Here is a 15,792-nt window from a genome sequence, read left to right as displayed (position 1 = left end):
GTTTAACGACAACAGCCAATTCAGGCCTAGTCCATGAAGGATTGCTCCCTAATCGCTTAAAGCTGGCTAGGCCTATTACATAACACGAAGCATGCACCGTTAGAACAACCAGAGGGACAGAGGGGTAGATTCTTAGGCTCTGTAGTTGAGTTCGTGTTGACGAAGGGACAAATCAGACCAACTGGAGTAGCCGTTAATAGTTCTGATTGCGATTTCATCAACTTTAATATTGAGATCGAGCATATATTTCCTCACTCTCATTGTTAACATATAAAGAATACTGGAAGGACAGAATCATTATAATACGGAGGAATATTATTCAACTTATGGTTCAAAAGTTTCATGTTATCAAGTTAAGTGTTGGATGAATTCGTGTGTTTGGCTATTTCGGAGTTCGTGTTGGACTTACATGTAGTTATAAGATATCTTGTATCGAACACTACTAACTACTAAAGTATTCCGGACCTTCTCCAAGACGGGCAGAATCCCGTTTTTCTTTGGCGGCGACTAGTAACTATTAGATGGCCAGTATTGAAACTGCCACATCTGACGTGGATGCAACTTTGAGGATAACCTATAGTCACCTGTCGTAATACTTTTATTTCACGAACACGAACTTTTTAAGATGGCCGCAGCATTGCTTAGCGAGAACGACAGGAAGAATATCGACATGCTTAGCGGTCACCGGCCGCGGGTCCGGCGATCCATGATGCCTGAGGACGTCTATGAACTAATGAGAGTGAGAGCAAATGCCAACGAATTCTTTCAAAATATGAAACTGCGCTCGCAGAAGATCAAGTTCCAGACGATGGTCAAGGACGCGTTGGAGTTGGACCGTCTGAACCGTGGCGCCTTGAAAATGGGCGCGAGATGCGAGTATCATTGCTCGCGCGCACAAGCCGATGATGCTGTCAGCGGGCTGCTAGATAAGAGCAAGGCACGGAGGCGGCAATCGACGAAAGCAACCAAGAAACATGTGTTGAAAAAGGTGGCAATGACTGCTGTTACAAAAGAGGCGAGGGAAAGTATCAATATCCAGGTTGACCTTCAGAAGATGAAGCATTTGGTGAAGGACGTGCAGGAGTCGAAGTGGAAGCAAAGTCAAGTCAAGGTGAGGGTATCATGAAGTTAATCCGTTTCATTGTTGATGAAGTAATCTTCTTTAATTAGAAACGAGAAGCGTTTCGCGGAGATATTCCTGGCCCACTGAATCTCGCTTAGACCGTCGAAGCGACTGCCAAGCAATGAGATTCAGGCAGATGTCTTTACTTTGTCAGCTGTATATAGGCGTGCACCTTTTCAGTATATACCTCATACCAGTTACCAGCTCGGTAGTTCAAAAGGATCGGATTGTTATCACGTACAGTGGAACCCCGGTCGGCGACCACCCCGCTACGACGACAAACAATCACCGGTACCCAATGGTCTCTAATTACCATTACATGGCCCCCGGTAAGACGACCACCCCAGTACCCAGACCATGATGAGAACTGAAAAGACGAATGCTGCCATGATTTCTGTTAAGAAATTGGTTGCGGAAAATTTGTCATGCTGCAGATAAAAATATTTTTCAAGTCCAACTAATTTTTTCACTTTTCTTTCTGCTCAAAATGAAGTAGCATCATCAGTCACAAACAACTTTTGCTTTGAAAATTTTTCAGAATTATGAACTTATGAAAAATTCAACCCAGAAAGATGAAAAAAATTCTTTAGACCAAATTATTTTTTTCACTTTTTTTCTGCTCAAAATGAAGAAACATCATCAGGCCCAAAAATGTCGGCTTTGAAATTTTTTTCAGAATTTTGAACTTATGAATAAGTTCAACAATTTTGGCGGGAAAACCTACTCATGCATTTTGTCCACGGATTTTCAACTTCGCTAACGCGACCACCCTGGTAACGCGACCATTCAACCTCGGTCCCATGAGTGGTCGTGTTACCGGGGTTCCACTGTATTGAAGATCACCTCATATACAGAGTAAGCTTCGGGGTTCATGTGATCACTGGAGCTGCCTTCACAATCCAAGCGAGAATTAAGGTCCATGCGGCTAGCTGTTAAATCACCTCTTATCTATTCAGCCTCTGGTCCGCTTCCGGCGAGCAGCCCGCGCTGTCTTTGTGATCATTAAAGTCTGTAACGTCTGCAGAGAGTAAGTCACACTTTATCATCATCTTTTGAGTGACACTCTAGATAAGACCACCCAGTTATTGATATGGACTGAACGCCCATTGAACTCTAATAGCAACATCACGTTATCCTCTTTTAACGATGACAAGTATCGAAAGATGTGAGGCACGTGCGTTGGGAAATCATGTTTACTACTTCCAAAAATTGTCCTTGTCCTTCCATTGAGAAAAATCGTTTGTGATGCAGGAGAAGTGGTCCCCTTTGGTAGACAGTCTCCTCTCTACAGACCCTGACCAGAGCAAGAGCCTAAGGGGGCTCAAACCTTGACATATCGTCTAAATGTCTTGCCAGGCTTCACTAACTTTGAGACGACCCTCCTGATTAAGGCAAGTCCCTACCAATCACGGCAAATATACTAAACAGTGTTTGCCCTTCCAAGGTTACTGGCATACAGCGTGATGCAGGAGAAGTGGTACTCTTTGGTTGACAGTCTCCTGTCGATAGACCCCGGCCAGGTGTCGCAGTCGAAGGGAAGGCCCAGGCCATTCGTCACATTCTTTCCCGATGAAAAGCTCAAGAAGATCGTACAACTCACATTTGATGCGAACGAATTTCGTCGGGGGCATAGCAGTGGAGTAAGTCATTATAGATTGATATAACGAACATTCTAATGTTTTTATTCAATTTAGTTAACGAATGTTTCGAAAATTGAAAACCTACGGTACTTATTTACCGCCAACAGATTTCTATTTATCGAATCCAGACCTCCAAACATTTGAGTTTCGTTTACCGAGTACACCCTGTAGTTTCCGCAACAAAATAAAATCTTTCGCTTTACCGTTTTTCGGAGATTCAATGTAGTTTAAAAATGACTTACTTTGTAATGTCGACGGTTGTGAGACGGTACACTGCCACCTCGGCCATTTGACGTCACTCAATCATCATGTCGAGGTAGAAAGCTGAAATAGTAAACATGGATTGGACGGAGTGATATGAAAGCCTACAACTGTGACATGTTTGGAATGAGGTGCGTTGGTTTTTCATAAAGAGATGGCTTCAAGCTGGCCCATGGCTCAACCAAAGAGCCAACAGCCACGCAACACTTGCGGAATTTATTCATAGAGATCAGCTTTAGTGTAATTCTACATGTGGTGACTCATTGCGACGAACATGGGTGTCATCCTCACTACCACCCACATTGAACGCCCAAGTTGTCCATTTATTGGCCAACTATATATCCCAGAAACATCATCGAGATACCGGAAGTAAATACTGCTGCCTTTTCAGGGAATGGTTTCTGAGGAAGTCAAAACAATTATGTCAAAACCGCCGGGGACGAGGTGTCATGAGGAAATTAACGAGGTTAGAGTATTACATTTCATTTTCATTTACTAAGAAGAAGTTTAGAAGCAAACTATTAAACTTCCCCTTGTATTGAGTTATAGGCCTACCTTCGTGAACATTGAAAAACAGCTAGATACACTTTGATAAAGGAAAGTATATCATTTTTTACATGTCTCGCAATTATGCACGTCAATGGCCTAATCCGTTTCTTTAGGGAAATCATTTGGGGATAAAAAGTTTTCCAGCTGATTTTGATTGGGATAATCCATAGACGGATTAACTTCATACTCTTACAGCCAGAGTCTACTCTACTGTGCAGGGTGTGCCATAAAAATCCCATAGTTCTGACCTAAAACGTGATGAATTGTTGACCTGCATGATCGATTTGAGGTTAAGGCATTACGCGTGTCTAATAACCTATCATTCCCGAGTCCTGCAAAAAGTTCTTATAATCCTCAGATTAGCTTTGTATAATCCTAGTAAATCTGTGACAATATTGAAACATAGGCTCCACGTTTAATGACACGTATATGTCCACTTCAAATCAGTTTATAACACAAATTGGCAATCATTCCTTCAGACTGAATTCAACTGAGAAAAATGGCGAATATTCCTTCAGACTAAATCCAAACATCAATACAACCTTGATTTATTCAGATACTCCGTTGACTAAGCAACCAATTCAAACGGATTCAACATACTACCGCAATCAGCCAACCTCTGCCAAAAGAGCGATTTTTCTAAAGGTCCCCACCTTCCGAATTCATTGGTTATGAAAACGGATCCTTGCATCAACCACATTTGACTGTCGCCTGGCAATCGTGATTAGCCACATCCGTCACTCGACAGAAGCTGAATCAACTTCATTTGCCAACTACTTTCAGATGCCTTGATAAAGCAAGCCGTTCACCGATTAATTATCAGAATTGACTAAAAAATAATTTCCAATCAGCGTCCAATCTTGGTTAATCAAATACGTCAACTGGTCTTGATAGATGACCATCGGTTTCTTTACACAAATAAGGACACATTTATCATGAGTTCGGATTACCTTCACATTCTTTGATTGTACACGTTACTAGGCCAGTATGGATTCCTCAATCCTTTGATTGTATATGTCAATCAATTTCAAATCAATTCATAACATTTGGTAACCAAACTCATCACGTCAACTGGTCAACGTTCATTGTTAGTTATAAAGAGTGGCCAATCAAATGCTCGATGAATGATGTAAATTATCAGCCATATTGGATTTCAAGATGGCCCCCTCAATGCACGTGGTGAACATTATACATCTCTTATTGCTGTGATAAGTGCCTTTTCCGGTCAAACATAACAAAATGAAAATCTCATTTCGCATTTATATTGTACGTTGATTGATGTCTCGATAAAATAATGACTATGAATAAGAAATCTACTTACCCAATAAACAGCCTTCTTTCTTCATTATCTGTATTTCCTCGTCTGTAAGTTCACTCTGTACCCACATTTGTACGCTTTGCGATTGGATCGGTCAATCATAGACGCTTTCTTCTGATTGACATTTCTCGTCTTGTTTCATGTTTCGCGTGCTGAGAAACGATTCATAGCCTATCTGGGCCATTCAGCTTGTTCGGTCCAAAAACGTTCGTGCATTCGGGGCGGAATTCTTTAAACGCATTGTAACAGATATAACGCCATGTTGGATATTTTGACAAGACCCCATGGTTTCGACTAAAAATGAATGGGCACGACGATTCCCGAGACCATCTTTCATTGGGGCGATAGCTGTTACCAGTGAAAGGATGTCTCATCATTTTTAGGTTTCGATTTGGCAATTCTCTGCTATGGGACAAATACCACGTGACCAGATGGTGGTTTTCCAAATAACATGATTGTCTGATTAAAAGTTCGAATTCATTTCTTGGGGCTGATATATAGAAAAAGGCACAGTCAGTGATGGAGCATCTGTCCTCAGTGTTTCTTCCTTATATTCAAACTGAACAAAAGAACCAAGTGTTGTGAGTTAGAAGTAACCAATCTTGATCAATAGTGGAACCAAGCGTTCGTGCATCTTCCTTTGTAATGTCGCATGAGTAAAAAGCCACCAAGCTTAGGATTTGAGCCAACCTTCATTCTATATTCTTCATATGATGAACACGGCGAATTGACTTTCGGTGCCTAAACCGTTTCCACGTGTTTTGCAGGTGATAAAATGCCTGAAGCTTGTGTCAGAATCCTTCAAATCCTACAGCCTTGACACACAAAAGAGGATTTGCCAACTCGCGTTCTATGATAGGTACACCCCGAATAGGGTTATATTGAGGAAGGGGCTGCCTGCTGACGGACTGTACATAGTGCTCACAGGGCAGTGTAAGTTCTATGATGATTTTCAATAACCTGAATTTCCATAACTACAGCAACAACATTTGAAAACTCATGGACATGAACAACTGTTCTAACCCCAAGGTGATCAAGATACCCTCAATTGGTGGTCCAATGGACCCAGCCAATGTGGTCCAACTGACCCTCTATTTGGAATCCAATATACTACGTACCCACCCATTGAGGTTCAGTAGAACGTCTGTTGGTTACAAAATGCCCTTAATTTCTGTTTCGACCTACACATTGATGGTGGTCCAATATACTGTATGTGCCTGTTAGACTGTTGATAGGTCATCACTTCATGAGTTAAAGCTCGATTATCAACATCTTGCTCGAGACTACTGTGCACACCCTCCAACGTACCCACCCATCAACATCTTGCTCGAGACTACTGTGCACACCCTCCAACGTACCCACCCATCAACATCTTGCTCGAGACTACTGTGCACACCCTCCAACGTACCCACCCATCAACATCTTGCTCGAGACTACTGTGCACACCCTCCAACGTACCCACCCAATATTTCAATCAAATGTAGAAGAATTGGAACAACAAAATAACATGTCGTTGTTGAATTTCCCAAGGGAAGTCATAATTCGTAGTAATTTAATTGGCATTTGATTGACAACATGCTGCTCCGTTTCATTACTTTAATATGGTTTTGATTGACAGTTTGCTGGTATTTTCAGTGGCTGAACATGATCCAGAGAAGAAGAAACCGCGCGAGATTAACATGGGAGAACGGTTTGGGGTAAGCGACATTCTTGAGTTTGAGGTGTAATCATTTTCAAGATGGCACTAACATTATTGATGAAATAACGTCTGGTGACAACATGTACAAACAAAACAAAGACCACCTCAGCCAGATGGACATATTAATATTAGACCTGAAATGTATTCATAAACTAACGACAAGTATCATTGCAGTGGTGGGAGAAAGGCTACTTACGATATTCAGCGCCGTCACGTATTCAACATGGCCGTGACGGCAGCCATCGTGGATTTCGTTTTCGGACAATAACTGACAAGTGCCTTGGACGATTTGTACTCGGTTCACCCAATCTGTCTTCCCAGTGATCGACCTGAAAAACAAGGAAATAAGATGTGACTTTCCACGTAATCCTTTTTTACAGTTTTCCTTTGATTGTATTGTTTCAGGAGTATGATCTGATTTGTGGATGTACGAGAAGAACCACGGTCGTCACAACAACAATGGTTGATCTCATCTACATACACAGATTTGTAAGTCTACAGACTTCCTATTTCATTTCAATATTTTAAACTTAAAGAATTACGTAATTTCTAACATATAGCGCTTTATACTGTGCAGCCGTCTCAAAATGCTTTACCTTTGTTCCCCAACCTAATTCACAAACCTTTCTGTTGAATCCATGGAGGACAGATATTGCCCTACACGTGGCCATTTCAGGTGAGTTTGATGGAAACTAACGGATAAAGAGCGGTTTGAAGTTTGAAGCAAATCTCTGTAAGTAATGTACGTGCATAAGATTGTTGCCTATTTCCAGGACTATCAAGAAATCTTTAACATGTCGGTAGACAGCAACAACCCGGCCCAGTTAGACACCTGCAGGTAAATGTGACACGCGCTTATTACTATGAAATAGCAGTTTAATCGTTTTCCTTATTATTCTTGGTCAGAAATGTACTCAGAGGCTCTCGGAGTTTCAGTTTGAATACGGCTGATGGGAATATGAACGTCTATCAATCCTTGTCATCTATACGCGGTGTAGGTTCGATCCAGGTCTATTCACCACCTGCTCAAGTGATAGAAAAGACGAAACTCTTTGTCACATAGATTCATATATGACGTTCTAGCGGCGCCATGGCAAGATTTTTGAAATTAACATCAGTGCCTGTCCCCTCTTAGTCGTAGGTTCAATCCGTGGTCTGTCCACTCCCTCAAGTAAGAGAGCTAGATGAGAGCGTGCGTTTCCTCATGGGTCATGAGTTCCGTCATACCTTTGTCATACGTAACAACCCAATAGCGTTAGAGCTAACTTTATGATTTCTAGTTGATACCAAGCTCTTGGCTTAATATACTTAAATCATCAACTTCTTTGTCTCTCAATCGCCTTTTTTCCCAGGAATAACCTGATTTTCCGGCACTTTCCGATGCAGCGCCTGGTGGATAATCCCGGGACGTGGAGTGTTTTAAAATACAAGTGAGTAGAAAAAAAATATACTGAGTTTTTAGTTCACAGTACCATTTGAAGAGCAACAAGTTTCACTTAAATCAGCATTATATCATAGAATTCACAAACTTGGCGTGTCTTTTATCTGTTCAATCAGCAGGAGGCTTCACGCCAAGTTGAGTAGGACTTGTATAGACTGTTTCTCTGTGCTCGTGATTTTCAGATTCAGGATGAATATGACTTGTATAGACTGTTTCTCTGTGATTCAGGATGAATAGGACTTGTATAAACTGTTTCTCTGTGCTCGTGATATGCAGATTCAGGATGAGTAGGACTTGTATAGACTGTTTCTCCGTGCTCGTGATATGCAGATTCAGGATGAGTAGGACTTGTATAGACTGTTTCTCTGTGCTCGTGATATGCAGATTCAGGATGAGTAGGACTTGTATGGACTGTTTCTCCGTGCTCGTGATATGCAGATTCAGGATGAGTAGGACTTGTATAGACTGTTTCTCTGTGCTCGTGATATGCAGATTCAGGATGAGTAGGACTTGTATAGACTGTTTCTCTGTGCTCGGGATATGCAAATTCAGGATGAGTAGGACTTGTATAGACTGTTTCTCCGTGCTCGTGATATGCAGATTCAGGATGAGTAGGACTTGTATAGACTGTTTCTCTGTGCTCGTGATATGCAGATTCAGGATGAGTAGGACTTGTATAGACTGTTTCTCTGTGCTCGGGATATGCAAATTCAGGATGAGTAGGACTTGTATAGACTGTTTCTCCGTGCTCGTGATATGCAGATTCAGGATGAGTAGGACTTGTATAGACTGTTTCTCTGTGCTCGTGATATGCAGATTCAGGATGAGTAGGACTTGTATAGACTGTTTCTCTGTGCTCGTGATATGCAGATTCAGGATGAGTAGGACTTGTATAGACTGTTTCTCCGTGCTCGTGATATGCAGATTCAGGATGAGTAGGACTTGTATAGACTGTTTCTCTGTGCTCGTGATATGCAGATTCAGGATGAGTAGGACTTGTATAGACTGTTTCTCTGTGCTCGTGATATGCAGATTTAGGATGAGTAGGACTTGTATAGACTGTTTCTCTGTGCTCGTGATATGCAGATTCAGGATGAATAGGACTTGTATAGACTGTTTCTCTGTGCTCGTGATATGCAGATTTAGGATGAGTAGGACTTGTATAGACTGTTTCTCTGTGCTCGTGATATGCAGATTTAGGATGAGTAGGACTTGTATAGACTGTTTCTCTGTGCTCGTGATATGCAGATTTAGAATGAGTAGGACTTGTATAGACTGTTTCTCTGTGCTCGTGATATGCAGATTTAGAATGAGTAGGACTTGTATATACTGTTTCTCTGTGCTCGTGATATGCAGATTCAGGATGAGTAGGACTTGTATAGACTGTTTCTCTGTGCTCGTGATATGCAGATTTAGGATGAGTAGGACTTGTATAGACTGTTTCTCTGGCGTGTTTCAGGTTCGGTCAGCTTATGGTGAGGAACAGTAATGATATAGAGTGGATATACATCATCAAATCGGTAGGTTCTTGAGCTAAAACTTAATCATGCATTTTGTCCCCGGATTTTCAGCTTCACTAACGCGACCAGCCCGGTAATGCGACCATTCAACCTCGGTCCCACTGTATTATCATATTGATGCTTGTCTAACAAAAGGTGGATTTCTCGATTTTGTTGGCACTGAGTGAAATTAAAGTGTCAACCCTTTCAACTCAGCAATAAAAACGCCATTGGTTGTTATCATTTTCAGGGTGAAGCCAGGGTCTTGAAGCACATGAACAATATAATGATCGACATCAAAGGCCGGCGGAAGCGCCTGCAGGATGAATTCGAGGCAGAAAGTCCTTATCATAAACAGAAGCTCATGCTCAAATTTGTATCAGATCAAAAAACACGTAAGTGATATAAAGGGAGAGAGTGTGGACAGAGATTAAGTTACTGATAGGGGTCGCCCATATCTCACAGTACATCGAAGCTATTCACGTTTATAGTATGAGGAACAAATCATCGCTGATCAGCTAAGTTAAGTCCTCTAGCTAACTGTGCATAGTAGTCACATGAAGACCATTAAGTAGAGTTTCAGTTACGTTTCAAAGAACGAACAATTTCACAAAACGTCTAACTGCTGATTTACCCTGCCGTGCTAACCTTGGTAGTTTCATAGTGGCTCAGTGCTATATTTACATCATGACATGCATACCGTAGACCCACATGCTTCCGTGTCCACCACATGCATCAACGGTCTTACCAATCCTCAAATAAACCTATCATTCCAGAGATCTCTCGTTATAGAAGGGATGCTTACGCGCTCACGCCCTCACCAAGGGCAGGCGCAAATACACCGACCTTTGTCAGCCGCTCCGTGACCCTTCCCTCGGTGTTTTCCACCCTTTCTACTCCAACCATCCCGACATTCGCGGCCGAGCCTGTCTCCAGTGCCCGCTTCAGTGATACGAAGTCGGCGGACTCAAGCAAGAAGACGCCCAACAAAAACGTACCAGACATCACAATCGAGGAGGAGGAGGACATCGCAGAGGAGGGCTTCGAAACAACGACGGTAACAGCGACACACCCTCTTACAGATGAAAAACTAACAACACCGATACATCCTCTAACGGCGGACAAAGAACAGACATCAGAAACAACGATCCAGCCTCAAACCGACGGTGAAGAAACCGATAGATCCCCAATTGGACCAGAGACAAGGCGACGGCTTTCCCGGAGGCCAAGCATATTGAAAAACGACGGCACCATTGGGAGGCGTGACTCGAATGCGAAACAGTTACGGCTGAACTTGGACTTGAACGTTGACGACGAACATTGGTCTAAACAACGTTGGAAGTCGACACCAGACTCGGGCAGGGGAGAGAAGGTCGCAGTGCCGCCATTCTTACAGATCGAGACTTTGCATGCTGGCAGTGTGTTTGTAAGTAATAGGATGTCAAGAATTGTGTTTCTCACCAGCAAACCTCGGATGACGCCCCCAAGCCTCGTCGTTTGACTGTTTTGCAGCAGTGAGTGCAAGTAAACCTTCCGTTGAGAAGCGTTGCCTGGTGATTGGTGTTGATGAACATCTTCTCTCGATCAGTTTGACTCTATTTTCTACCGAAGTTTTCTTTTCGCTTCAGGGTCTTCGAGCATGTCTGGAGGATGAAGAACAAGGGCCCAGTGCTAGTTTGGTAAGTGAGACCAATCTCCCAACAAGAGGCTACCTAGCATTTGCTGCTGAATAAAAATACACTAGTACATGGTGCAAGTAACACTAAGCAACCGTCACCAATTGCGAGGCTTGGAGATTGAAGTGTGACAAGATTCCAATCGTATAAACTTTGTAGCCTCAAAATACCTGCCCCCGATTAAAACCATCTCCGGAGTGGCCCACTTCTGGTGACCCCCTGCGCCATCCCGAGATCGGCACAGAACGAGGCCTAGAAACGTTGGCGTGTCATTGTCACCATCGATCATCCGAAACTTGAACGATCAATGATAAGAGAAAATATGAAATATGAAATCTGTTCTTTCAGGTGAGTTCTGGCTGCGAAGTGCTACAAATCAACCGGAAGTTCTTTATTCGCCACGCAGACGAGGCTGTCCTAACTCTCATCAAAGCAAATGTAAGTTAACATCACAGTTTGTCACTCAGAAACATTTCCTGGAGGATAAAATGTGCTTAATATAGACCATGGTAAATGAGTATTACCGCCAAACACAAATCCAACATTCTTTGACAAATATCTAATAATGTCTGTATGTCTCAACAACGATTTCATGCTATCTGGGTTTTTTCAGTGTAAACAATTTCCCACCCAGGACGAGCTCCTTGATCGGTTGGACACCAACTTCCAATGGCAAGAACACAAGGATAGCGTGCTGACACAGTTCTGTGAGGATATAGAGATAAAGAAGGGTCGAGCGAAGACGGCCATGTGGCCCCCTAGGTCGCCTCCCACGTGATCGCATGTTGTGACGGACCTGCACCTTCGCTCCGTATTCAATAGACTTATTCACATCCTCGCTGATTCTGGAAGGACCGTGCTCGAATGCCCTCAAATCACGTATGTAGGTACTGTGGGGCTTCAGACGAAATACATGTTAAGCTTTTTGACGGGCATTTCAGAGCTTGAATGAACTTTATTAACGGCGGTGCCTCGACTTTCGGACTCGAGATTTCCGCTAGTCATCATGCCACTGTGTTTCGAACTGTTTTCTCAAGTCGTTGTCCAGTGAATTAATGAACGACATGGTTCAACCTTCAAAGCTAATTAGTACCAACACACACAGCCATAGACACTCATTTTGGATGGTAACATTAGAATAGGAGTTCGGTGGACCAGTAATGGCAATCATGTTCAGTGTACATTACATATTTTTTAACTCACCTGGTCTAACCGTGGTCATGCATCAATTCTAGTCATTCTGTACATTTCGTGGACTCAATGTAAAACAGGCTGTATATACTCGCTAACCGTTCGATCGATCGATCTTGAAACGATGTGCTTAGCGGGCGAAAATGGGCGAATGGGGAAAATATAGCAATTTTATTGAACATTTCTAGTAGAAAGGGTTTTAACAGACGTGGTGAAGTAAAGATCGCATAGCGCGCTCAGTCACTGTGACTATATCACCATTTTTGAACTGCATTTGGGATGTTCACCCGTTAGGTACTTTCAGTTCTTTTGGGACTGATGATTTTGGTACTTAGACATTTTTTCAGGGGTAGGAGAAAAAAAGGCAAAATTTAGAAAAATTTTCAAAGTCAAAAAAGTTTTGGGACTGATGATGTTGGTTCATTTTGAGCAGAAAAAAAACAGTGAAAAAAAGTTTTTGTGCTAAGAAATTTTTTCAGGTTGACTTAGAAAATTTTTGAACTTTCAGTCAGTTCAAAATTTTGAAAAATTTAAAAAGCCAAACTAACATTTGGTGCGAAACTTGATATGTATAATGTTGATGTATGTGAAACGTCAAGATATTAAAAATAGCAGATGAATTTGATTCATTAAAGTTGTTTCTATTCCCTTGTTTGTTGACGTATAGGCTTACTCTGCGGAGAAATAGCGGTAGTTGTTGCCATGAAATACTGCCGCCGCCGCCGCCGTAACTACACCGACAATCAACAGCCGAGTTTGGCTGATTTCGAGACAGTAACTGTATGAATAACTGTATGCGAGTCCGTTGCCGGTCCCATGTACATCTGGAATCTACTTTCATATTCCACACCGACAAGATGTTTCGAGCAACTATGGCAGATTTCATTCACCGACCCTCCGCATGGTGATATTAAAAGCACCCTGCCTTTGATTCGATCACAACCTAGTTCCCTGGTAAATCCACAATCTTTAGCACTGACAGCCCATCGCCCTGCGATGTTACAATATTGATTCAATATTGCCTTTGATAAGATCATGAAGAAGTTCCAGCGTAAACTCCCAGTCGGTAGCACTGGTCTTTGAGAGCCCTGCGCCAATGGGGCCATCAGATAATGAAGTACATGTACTTGTATTTGAACTCACAGGCATGGTCAGTGTTGTGACCTCACAGCGGAAAAACCTAACATTCAAGAGATCTCTCGTTATAGAAGGGGTGCTTATTTGATGCCATTTCTGTGAAGATTTTATCGGGGAATGTCAGCCTTGGATGTGTAAAGTTGATTTTTTTAATTGACACCGTCGCTTAAAGTTTGATAACTTGGACTCGAAATTGGATAAAGCACTCCCGGGTGACAATCACCTTGAGGGTCGGCTATGCAATGGACATAAGTACGAAGAAGACATTGATGCCCGTTTTCAGGTAAGGACCATTTTCTTAAAAAAATGCCACGTTATGCCGCCTTGGCAATTTCATGGCCAAAGTATGAGTCGGTCGACGACCACAACCACCTGCGAGAACACCAATCAGATCCGGCCGACAGTTGACAAATACATGTCAATATGATTAGGCCAATGATGTACGGTACAGTGGTCACGTGATGATGGATGTCTCCTTGGAGATCTAATATGGCGGTCAGCGTGACAACTGGTCTCGCCACCACGTGGTTCCTGCGGCACCTTGAGACATGTGATTTAGTCGATTGGTCACGAGTCGGATAATTTGTTGATAACAACCAGGATTTTCAGGTCAATCAATCGATTAGGACTAATCGTTAATTGGTCCGGAATCAGACTGGACACAGATGGGGAAAACCACTGACGCTTCATCAACACGAACAGAACTCGCCAAAACATGAAACTCCTAACATGGTTTATATTCTAACAGAAAATGTGTCTATTAGAACCGAACAGACCAAATATCAAATATTTTCTTTTTATCATCATAGTGTTTTTTCATCTTCAAGGGTTGATATACATGTACATTCTTTTCTCGCCGAAAAATCTCAAAAAGCTTTGTTTCTAAGAGTGTACGATCTACATTTCAGCCAATCAGCATCAACTCCACAGACAAATAAACCAGCACACAGCATTACACAGAGAGTACATCGCAAATCAGTACTTGTCGCCGTACTGGTATACGTAATTTACTCGCTCTCTTTTGATTTCTCATTTTTCAAATCTTTTTCACGAGTCGTTTAAGCTTGAGCTTAGATTGGTCTCTTCAACGAGGGAGGCAGTTTTATGAGATTGGATCCTGATCCACCGATCGATTTAAGGAATGAAATGTTCAAATCCAGCTTAAATCTCAAGATGAAGTATAAATAGGGTACCGTAATGGGCATGATACTCAATTTCCTGTCGCAAGCTGACTGTCTGTCGTCTTCTCTGACTCTCGGCGGAGGAAGAATGCCCCGCGAAGGCTATAGCACCATCTGTTAGGCGTGGATTGGGATTAATTGGTTTATTGACTCCGTTGAGTGTCTACCAACTACGACTCGGACGGCACTTGTACCAAGCTACTTTGACCTCCGCCCAGGCTTTGGTCACGACGTACGTCGCGATAGCTCCACAACCTCAAGCAACATGCTCAAGACAAGACCAGGTGGCCAAACATGACAATGAAGGAATGCTTTCGGCTGTGGGTTGTCTCTGACCACCGCAGCTGTAGGACGCAGTCACCATACTTGCCACGTTCTTGACTTGGTCCATGGCAAGCTCCTGCCGACTTGGACAGTGTGTTTTGTCTGCCCTGGGATGGCACCAGGAAGCAGGCAAACAAGGAATGTCGCCTTTACATTTTATTCACTGGAAGAGACTTGCCGCTGAGGTCACAAGCAATATGTGAGCATCGGGTATCGAACCACGATATCCGGATTATTGGTCCGATTTCTTGACCACTAGAACACCCTGCCCATAATGATTTCCACAACAATAGCAGCTTTCAATATTTCTAACTTTCAAAGCAACAACAGACTTCTCCCACTGTACAATGGGTCCCCCATTCGTCAGACAATCATGGTGCTGTATCTTGAATACGAATGATGCCTGTCAGAGATTTATCAGAACACATGCTTCAATAGTTACTCATTCGACAATTGCCATCAGTAAAGTTTGTTGGCCATCCGTGGGGACCTTTCGCTTGGAAGATAACTTTGGCTGGTCATGATTTCCTGATCGGTTTCTGCTGCTGGTCGATAGGACCATTATTGACCACTGCGTATGGCTCAGGGCTTAGCGCAAGGCTTCCCTTGTTGATTGGTAAAATATTCTTGTTTATTGAATGAGGTTGGTGAGAATTTGAAGTGAAGTTCTAGAGGGAAAAAAGGAGTCTTTGTCTGGAGTGAGTGTCTGGATGATGTTTTGTGTACGTAGTCAATGTAATTTGTCTTGCTGAT

At 42.6% G+C, this 15,792-nt stretch overlaps 1 protein-coding gene across 1 annotated transcript in view; it reads left to right on the top strand.

The window, feature by feature from the left end:
• The first annotated feature begins 13,742 nt into the window (after window positions 1-13,742).
• The window catches only part of LOC135493190 (gamma-aminobutyric acid receptor subunit alpha-5-like), a 105,539-nt gene continuing 103,489 nt past the window's right edge, over window positions 13,743-15,792 (top strand). Inside the window, exon 1 of the mRNA XM_064780252.1 lies at window positions 13,743-13,817. The gene's annotated coding sequence lies outside the window, so the exon portion shown is untranslated. The remainder of the gene's footprint in view (window positions 13,818-15,792) is intronic.

The sequence above is a fragment of the Lineus longissimus genome, chromosome 9 (genome assembly GCF_910592395.1).
Source record: "Lineus longissimus chromosome 9, tnLinLong1.2, whole genome shotgun sequence".
Classification (NCBI taxonomy): Eukaryota; Metazoa; Nemertea; class Pilidiophora; order Heteronemertea; family Lineidae; genus Lineus; species Lineus longissimus.
This window is presented reverse-complemented; position numbering and strand designations above follow the sequence as displayed.